The sequence below is a fragment of the Telopea speciosissima genome, chromosome 2, assembly GCF_018873765.1.
Source record: "Telopea speciosissima isolate NSW1024214 ecotype Mountain lineage chromosome 2, Tspe_v1, whole genome shotgun sequence".
NCBI lineage: Eukaryota > Viridiplantae > Streptophyta > Magnoliopsida > Proteales > Proteaceae > Telopea > Telopea speciosissima.
The window spans coordinates 53,515,450-53,524,266 of record NC_057917.1 but is presented as its reverse complement, the minus strand read 5'-3'; the positions used below and the strand labels follow the sequence as shown (position 1 = coordinate 53,524,266).

Below are 8,817 nucleotides of genomic sequence, written 5' to 3'. Positions count from 1 at the left end.
TTTTCCCAAATTCACTTTCCTTATGATGGCGGCAATGGCTACTTTCAGTTTCTCGGTGTAATTCTTTCTACTAGATGCATTAGGCTTCCAGCTTTGATAGAGAATGTGGCTTCTGAACTTGGGATATTAGATTGAAATCAGTCATAAATGGAGTAGAATCCACACAAAAAATTTTGACTAGGATCAATTGAAATCGGTCAGAATCAGTGGAGTTGCAGGTGTGACTAAGTGCGGTGGAGAGTGGAGAACATGAAGTGGCTCAATAGGTTCTGAGCCTTTAACTCCAAAACAAAAAACTTTAGGGATTCCTCTCACAAAAGAGCGAGCACGCACCATCTCTTCCCTTTTGTCTTTTCTTACCCTGCACCGGATTCCTCTCTCACAAAAGAGCACACGCAATCTTCCTTTTTGTCTTTTCTGTTTTTTCCTTTTGGTAAAACCCTTTTGTCTTTTCTTCTCCTTACAAACCCTGCACCGATCCATTAGAGAGAGAGAGAGTATTGCAGAACCTAAAACCGATTAAACCGAGGAAAAGGAAAGAAAGGCCGTCTCAGAGGGAGAGGCAGTGCAGAAAAAAAAATCATGAATAAAAAAATACTTTTTTAATGAGTTTAAGGCTGGAATCGGGTTCTTGTCAAGTTTATATCGTGGATTAATAATTTTTGCATTTTTTTAAGCCCGTTTTTAGCAATTCATTCATTTATTTTTTTTTTGCAATTCATTTATTTTTTTAAAACTTATTTTTATTAATTTTTTTATAACTTTATTTTGGCACTTGATCAACTTTATTTTACACATGAACACACAATTCAGATCTATCCAATTTGCAATGTATCAAAATATTTGCATCAGTCTAGAGAATGTCTCTAGTCCTACCAAAACTAGAATGCTTACTCTGCAATAGCAAAATGAAATCATAAAAAGAAAGGAATAAATGGTAAGAAAAACTTTTAAATAGAGGGAGTAGATATAGTTAATTGGTTTGAAGGTGGGGTTTGATACCAAGGCCTGTCACGAAGTACCTCCCCCTACTTTTCAAACTTCACTGCACTTAATCCCAGTCCGTTAACAGTGTAAGTAAAAAACCTGTTACTTATAAAGGGCCAACATCAACGTATCCTTTCCCTTTTTTCTCCTTCTTCTTCTCCTTCTTCTTCTTCCTGCAAACCCACCTGCCCCCACCCCTCTGCAACCCCATCAATCCATGCAGGCCGCAACTTCCACTCTCCTCTTATTTTTCTTCTTTCTTTTTCCTGCATCCTCAACCGCCCTCACCCCTCTGCAACCCCGTAATCTAAACCCTAACCAACACATGAAGACACCCACCTCATCATGTAGCAAAACAAAGGGACTGTTGTACCCAGTGAGAAAAAGGGCTTGAAATCAAAATTGAAATCAGAAAACAGCTAAATCTGCTAACAAAATCAAAGATTGAAAAAACCTAACTGCTCACACAAAGAAAAGGGGAACCAAGGTCCTTGTAGCTGATTAGAGTTTAGTTCTACAGTACTGAAAATCTCGAACTGAAGATAATCAATGAATATAAACTGAATAGTCAGAGATAGGACGAAAACAAGGAAATTCTGAGAAATTGGAACTAAGGGCTTGGATGGAGCTGAAACTTCAGTCGAGTGGTGGTCTAAGAGGGGCTTCACTGTGGCTGAAATCTCAGGGATTTCTCTCGACTCTTTGGAGGTGCAATAGGATAAAGGAAAAGCAGTGACCCGAACAGAGCAAGGTAATTAAATGGGTTGGAACAGGAGCTTGCTGGTACGATTTATAAGTATGTTCAAGCAGAGATCTTCTCCAAATCCTAGAGAAGCCAAGCTGATTAGGTGGGAGATAGACAGTGATTCCTTTTTCAATTTTTTTGTAGACTTTTGATGTATTAAGGTTTTTAATTTTTCCCCTAGTTTTCGTTACCCAAAACAAGAAATTACACTGAAGCTGAGAAGTTTTCAAACTTGTATAAATGAAAGGACTCTAAATATCTGGTGGATATTTGTGTCCAAACTTGTATAAATGAAAGGGCTCCAAATATCTACCAAAAAATAAAAAAGGCTTCAAATATCTGTTGGATATGTGTGTCCATCAAACTTGGTACATACTGTTTCGACCCAGTTTACTTTGTATTAAATATTTCATACATTTTGGTTTAATTTGATCACATGCAATATAAACTTTTTGAGTAATGTATGTCCATAAGTTATACTTTAAATTGGTAGTCACGACTGGGGTTTGGGTTGGACACCCTTATCATATTATCGTCGCATTGGATATGTCTAGACATGTTGATGTCGAGGTACGAATGCGAGTACACATATGGGTGTATATTGGCGAAGAATCTTATTTTGTTGATTCTCTCATATATTATTGTCAGATGTAGGTTTGGCTAGACATGTGTCACCGAGACCCAGTACCTGAGAGTGTCTTGTCATTGCATAATGTGAACGTATTCTTTGGCTCACCAATGACTGAAGTTCAATAGAACTAAAGTCGGTGTTCTAGAAATACGTAAATATTATGTGAATGAAAGAGTACATGGTCTCCACTGCTAGATTGATGAACAATAAGAGGAGTTAGTTTGTGGATGGTCGAATCAGAATCAGGATCTTGTACTGTTTTGTAAATGGTTTTGCAAAACATTTTTCATATAAAATGATATATTATATCTATGTTTTTTATTAAAGAATTTACTCGTGTTTTGTGGATTTCAATCACGTACACCGACACTCGGATATGGATATGTACTATGGAATGGGGTTTGACAGTACTAGTGTACATGCCCTAGATTCGATGATGATGATATTGTTTAGTAGAGAGTTGGTGCATAATAGTTATGCAAGGGTATTTTTGAGATTTGTTAATTAATAATTAATTTGTTTAATTTTAAATGGGTTGATGCAAATTATAATTTACGGCCCATTAAAGATTAAAATTTTAATTATTTTTATTTTCTTTTAGATTCTGCTTCTTCACTAATTATTAACCCATCAAGGAAACCCAATAGGGTTTAAGTCAAAACAAGAGAAAGAGTATCAGACTCTCATTGGGAATACAAGAGAGTCTGATAGGGGGGACGGCTAGCACAGCTTGGCCGAATTTTCCCCTTGGAAAATTGTCTCTCTCTCTCTCTCCTTTCTCTTCTCCCTTGCTCTATTGTTCTCTTGAGTGGTGAGGCTAGTTAGGGTTTTGGAAACCCTAGGTTTTTTTTATTGGATTTTATTCTTGGAGAAGAAGTTCTATTTTGACTAGTGCATTTTCTACTTCATCAAAGATATTCAAGTTAGTGTTTTTCTGAAGTGCTTGTTATGGGAAGAACCATTATCTGAAGGAAGGGCAACACTTGAGTCTCTACAGATTAGCAGGTCTTGATGTTTATTTTATGCATTAAGGTTTTAATTATTTCGTAACCATGGATGTGAGAGAAATCCGAATTGATCTTTTTTCGCTGCGTATTCGGGTATGATATGGTTTCCTCTTTCCATGGAATGAAAAAAAGAGATTTTTTTTTTTTCTTGTATTATCCTAAACTTTATGGGACAAGAAAACTGAAGGTTTTGTCAAAAAAATTGGACTAAACCCCAGAATTCTTTTTATTGGTTTCCAGGACAACCATGGAGGTGGTTCAAGAAAATTCAATTTCAATCTTTTCAATCCTTATGGGATGGGTTTGATCCCATGACTCCAACAATATCATCTTGCGGGATTCTAATTTAGTTTTCAAACTTTTATAAATGGCACAACATATGATGTAGAGCTCAGAAGCTTCTGCAAATGCATCATAGGTTTGAGAACTTGAGACAAAGTGCCGAAGAACGGATCCTACACAGACGAATTTTCATTGGAAACCTATTCCATCCTTCATTTTTTAGGATTTTCAACTCAAAATTCTACTTTAACAGCTACCTGATCCAGGTCTCCATCCGGTGAATAATAGGGGGAGAAATTTGTTATCAAAGAAGGAAACAAATAAGAATCTAACAACAAGGCCCATAGCACTGCCCAAAGTAGATCTTCAAAAGTGAATTCCATTCTTACCTATTGACGCACTAAAATTTCACTCTTTTTTTTTTTGGGGAGGGGGGAGGTGAGTGTTTGACTGTTTCAATATTTGCAGCGAGATTTATCAGGAATTAGCAGCAGCCATGAATGTTAACCTTGGGGTTTTCCGCCAGAGAGCAAACCGAGAGCTACCTAAGGGTTGAGTGTCACCGCAAACCAGACCTTTGTCGGAATTTTCAATCAGAGAATATAAGGATGCCACCACCGAAGAGGATGAGAAGAGAAAAACAAGGGCTTCCTTAGGGTTTTTTGCAGGCAAGGATTAACCCATTCCTTTCTCTGCCCATGATGGGAGTGGGCGAATCGATCAGATTTGCAGGTTACGGCTAAGTTGAGAAGTTTTGGGAAGTAGAACTGTAGAAGATGACGATGGGATTGGGATTGAGTTAGCAATTCATTAAGGGTAAAAGGGTAATTTTCTAAATGCAAGTATTTTCCAAGGGTCAATAAAGAATCGTGCTAACTAATCTTAAAATACTAACAGACTGGAGTTAAATGCAATTAAATTTAAAAAGTAGGTGAGGTTTGAGTAATTGTCGGAAACGTTGGAGAGGTTCGCGTCTTTGTCAAAAAGATTATGAATATAATTCTTCTAATAATTCAATTCCGAATCCAATCTTTTAAAAAAAGCGCACACGATACTTTAGTGTTCACGAGCCAAGGTTCTAGGCTTCTAGCATATGAAAGTTGAAGCATAGAATCCCCTTAGATAATGGGAAATAATTTTACATATCCTTACTAAAAAAAAAGAATAATAATAATTTTACATATCCATCCAAATCGATGAAAAATATCAAAATCTGTTGAAGCAATACGGACAGATTTACTAATGGGATGCCTTAATGCGTTACAAAATTTCGCTTTAGCATGTGTCCAATCCATGGTTTGAGGTATCGGATCAGATCGGCCAATTTTAACCGGATCAGATCGGTATCGACTAAGATTGATCCCGATAGCAATCTGATCCAGTTGTACAGATAGGGGTACAAATGTAAAAAGAATTATTTTCTTAATAAGAAAAAAGGGATAAAAGTGTCATATTTGCCCAAGTTTAGGTGATCCCGATTCGTATTGGTCGATCTAATCCCGATCTGATCCAATCCAATCCAATCGATACCGAGATCACGAATCATGTATAGCCTAGCTTGTCTTGAATATTTCAATTTTACCATGTAACCTCAAGGGGTTAGCGCAACTGGCTTGGAGGGGACATGAGACTCCGCCTTAGGAAGCGAGGTCTCGTGATCAAACCTTCGCCGCTGCATAATTTCTTGGGGCCACCCTCCTGAGGCTCACTAGGGCCCAGAAGATCCCGGTTCGTGCGTGGCGTGGGGGTCATGTACAAGCCCAAGGGGGATTTAGTCGGCCTAAAGTCGGATACCCCTCCTGTCTCCAAAAACAAAAAAAATATTTCAATTTTTTATGGTTTGTTTAAATTGTATGGTTTGATTTGGTTCATAGTAGGGGATCAATCGGTTGTTTTGGATCTGTTTTGGTTCAATTTCATCAGTTTTCAATGTGAGAATGAGTGAGTCCAAAACATGATTCAATAAGGCTATGTTTGATTGGCAAGAAATGGATAGAAAAAAAAAATGAAAAAATTCAATTTTTGTTTCCTTAATAATTTATTCTCAATCCAGGTTCGATTTACCATGTAAATATATTCATAAGTATGGAAATCATATGTATTTTTATGACTTTCAAGCTAGTATCAGTTTCTTATTGGGTTATATCGGTTTGAGTTTGATTTTGGTCCATTTTGCTAATATCAATTCGATGACTTATCATTTTGGTGCGGTCCAATTTGGGTTTGGTGTCGCAAGGCCCCAATTCAAAATATGATTCAATAAGCTCATATCAGTTTTAGTCCAGGCCGATTCCATCGATTTAGGCCAACTTTTGGCATCTCTAGTTCACGATGTCAGAGGTAGAAACCAAAATTAAACTATTTATTAAACGGTTTCACACAATAAAACCAAAACCAATTAAATGGTTATATGGTTTCTAAACAGTTTCATAGAAAATGTCACACCCAAAAACCTATTCTCATTAAAAAAAAACATAAGTACTTATTTAATATAAATCTACTCTCATGTAAAAGACAAACAATTATTTAATATGAATCTACTTCATCTTTTTAAATTTTAAATAATTGCTTTCTAAAAAACATAGACAATTTCATCCATGTGTGTGATGAAGCCGTGAGGATGTTATTTATCTAATATGGAAAAAAGAAAGCTATATGGTTGCGTGGTTCTACGCCCAAACCAGACATAGATCACATGAAATGAACATTCAGTTTTTGGTTAAATAAAAAATCTCATCCAAACTGATGCCCCTCCATGTGCACTGATTGGCCCCCATGCTTGTGCCCATTTAATATATAAATCTCAACTTAACCGATTTAAATGGTTAAAACCAAAATCCATCTATTAAATGTAGGCCTGTAATCGGATCGGATTCGGCTCGGATACAGATTGGATGTAATCGGATTCAGATATTTCCTGGTCGAATATGGATACCTCTAAACGGATTCGAATGCGGATCGAATTCGAATTTTCAACCATCCGTTTGCACCTCTGCCTTGTGTAACCCGAACCTTCCTCCCCCTAGTGGATACAATTCACTCTCAATCCGTAGTTTTAGATCATGATTCTCTTCTCCTCATATTCTAGAACCTATTGAATCTTCAAAAACCCTCAAGATCGTTATTTACTTAATTTTTTAAAATTAAGTATTCGGATTTGGATTTTTATCGGAGTATTTGGATTTTTTTTCGGATATCTCTAATTGAATACGGATGCCCCTAAACGGATACGGATGCGAATCGAATTCGAATTTTAAGTTATCCATTTACAGCCCTAATTAAACGGTCTCATTTTTTAAACCAACACCAAACCATTTATTAAACAATTTCACAATTCCGATATAAGTGGATCGCATTAGTGTCGATTTGATTTTGACACCCTTAGTTCAAGCATCAAAGATCCTTTCATTTTTTGGTTAAATGATACCATTTCCTACGCTGCCATTAATGTGGCATGTAAGATTCCTTCCACAGTGCAGTGTGGGGCAATCCTCTCCTTTTATTTATATCGGAGATGATTTTCAATTGGCTTGTCTCATGCAGACAGGAGACATAAAGAATGGAAGACAAAACAAAAAATCATTTAGCTTTCTGTAAAAAGTTTTATTAAAACTTCATATCTCCGACCTTAGCTCAGTTGGTAGAGCGGAGGACTGTAGTGGGTTCAACCTAACAGATAATCCTTAGGTCGCTGGTTCGAATCCGGCAGGTCGGAATTTTTTAAATTTTTTCAAGGTGAAACCAATAGTTTCTGCAACCATTTACAGTGACGGATTTGATGGGTTGAAAGATCTGATGATTTTGGGTTTTATCTTCTTTTTTCTTTTTTTTTCTCTCTCTTACGAGAAAAACTGATTGACCGGCTGTTGGATCCATTGCCCATCTCTTTCGGTGGCTTAAATTATCTAAGAGCTTTGATTTTTTTCAAGGTGAAACCAATAGTTTCTGCAACCATTTACAGTGACGGATTTGATGGGTTGAAAGATCTGATGATTTTGGTTTTATCTTTTTTTTGGTTGATTTTGGTTTTATCTGAGATGGGTTCGCCGGAACTCGTCCCCGTGTCATGTTATGGGTAATCATATCAAAGGCCAAACAAAAGGGTAATGTAGTTTAACATATATAGACAAAGTTTAGACTCGGGGAAAGAAACAGTCGAATCATATAGAGAAAAGATGAAAACTAATCTGTCCAAAATAGAGTGTAGAGCAACTCATTTTCTGTAAGCAGTCATTACAAGAAGAGAAGAACACACTTATTTATGATTAGTTAATACTTAATAGTTATAATCGGGTGGTGTTCTCTTTCCTTTGATTATTTTATGTTTAGAAATATATTCAATTATTTGTATGTTTGGAAAATTTATTTGTATACTTAGGAAATTTGTACATATTTAATTATTTGAGGTTTTTTTTGGTAGAAGACTGTTTGAGATTTTGAGTGCTTAAAACTGTTAAGGAATTGGAACCAGACTGTCCCATTATTAAATGGGACTGGATCCTAGTTTGGGACCGTTTAATAAACAGGACAATTCTGGGATTGACATCCTCGGGACCAGAATTGTCCTGTTTGACACCCTTAGTAGGAGCTTCAAATTGTAGATGATGCACGTTTTAACTTTTCTTTAGCCTATAGCTTTTTATAGCTTATATTTTACATATACTGATTGACCTATGAACAAAAGCGAACAAATTCGTTCATCAACTGAAGAATGGTTAAAAAAAAGAGTGGCAAAAACTTTGCTCCTTTAGCTGCTACAGGTCTACCTGCTTCACAACTCACAACACGATCTAATCCTCCAGCTGAAGCTCCCACTTCATCCTTGTCTACTATTGATTTACTAGTTGTTCGATCTTCGCAAATTACCCGTTCTCAGAAATCCATAAATATTTATGTTATAGAAAACTTTGTTTCTATATCTCACCATTCATCTCACTGACATAATTTTGCTTCTCATTATCCAGTCACTTCATTCCTAAAACTCATCATGAGATTGATCCCATCCTGAGTGGAAAGTGCCTAAGGAAACCGAAATGGATGCCTTGATTTCACGTCAAATTAAACATGGACCCTAGTGGATTTACCTCCAGGAAAGGATCTTGGGTGGTATCGTTGAGTATACACCATAAAGTATAATCCAGATGGCTCAGTTGAATAATTTAAGG

At 36.5% G+C, this 8,817-nt stretch overlaps 1 protein-coding gene and 1 non-coding gene across 2 annotated transcripts in view; both read left to right on the top strand.

Moving 5' to 3' along the window:
* Nucleotides 1-484: 484 nt before the first annotated feature.
* Nucleotides 485-8,817, top strand: part of LOC122650236 (pyruvate kinase, cytosolic isozyme) — a 32,309-nt gene continuing 23,976 nt past the window's right edge. Inside the window, exon 1 of the mRNA XM_043843585.1 lies at nt 485-497. The gene's annotated coding sequence lies outside the window, so the exon portion shown is untranslated. The remainder of the gene's footprint in view (nt 498-8,817) is intronic.
* On the top strand, nt 7,275-7,367 carry TRNAY-GUA. Its single transcript has 2 exons — nt 7,275-7,311; nt 7,332-7,367. It is a non-coding gene; the product is annotated as a tRNA-Tyr (tRNA).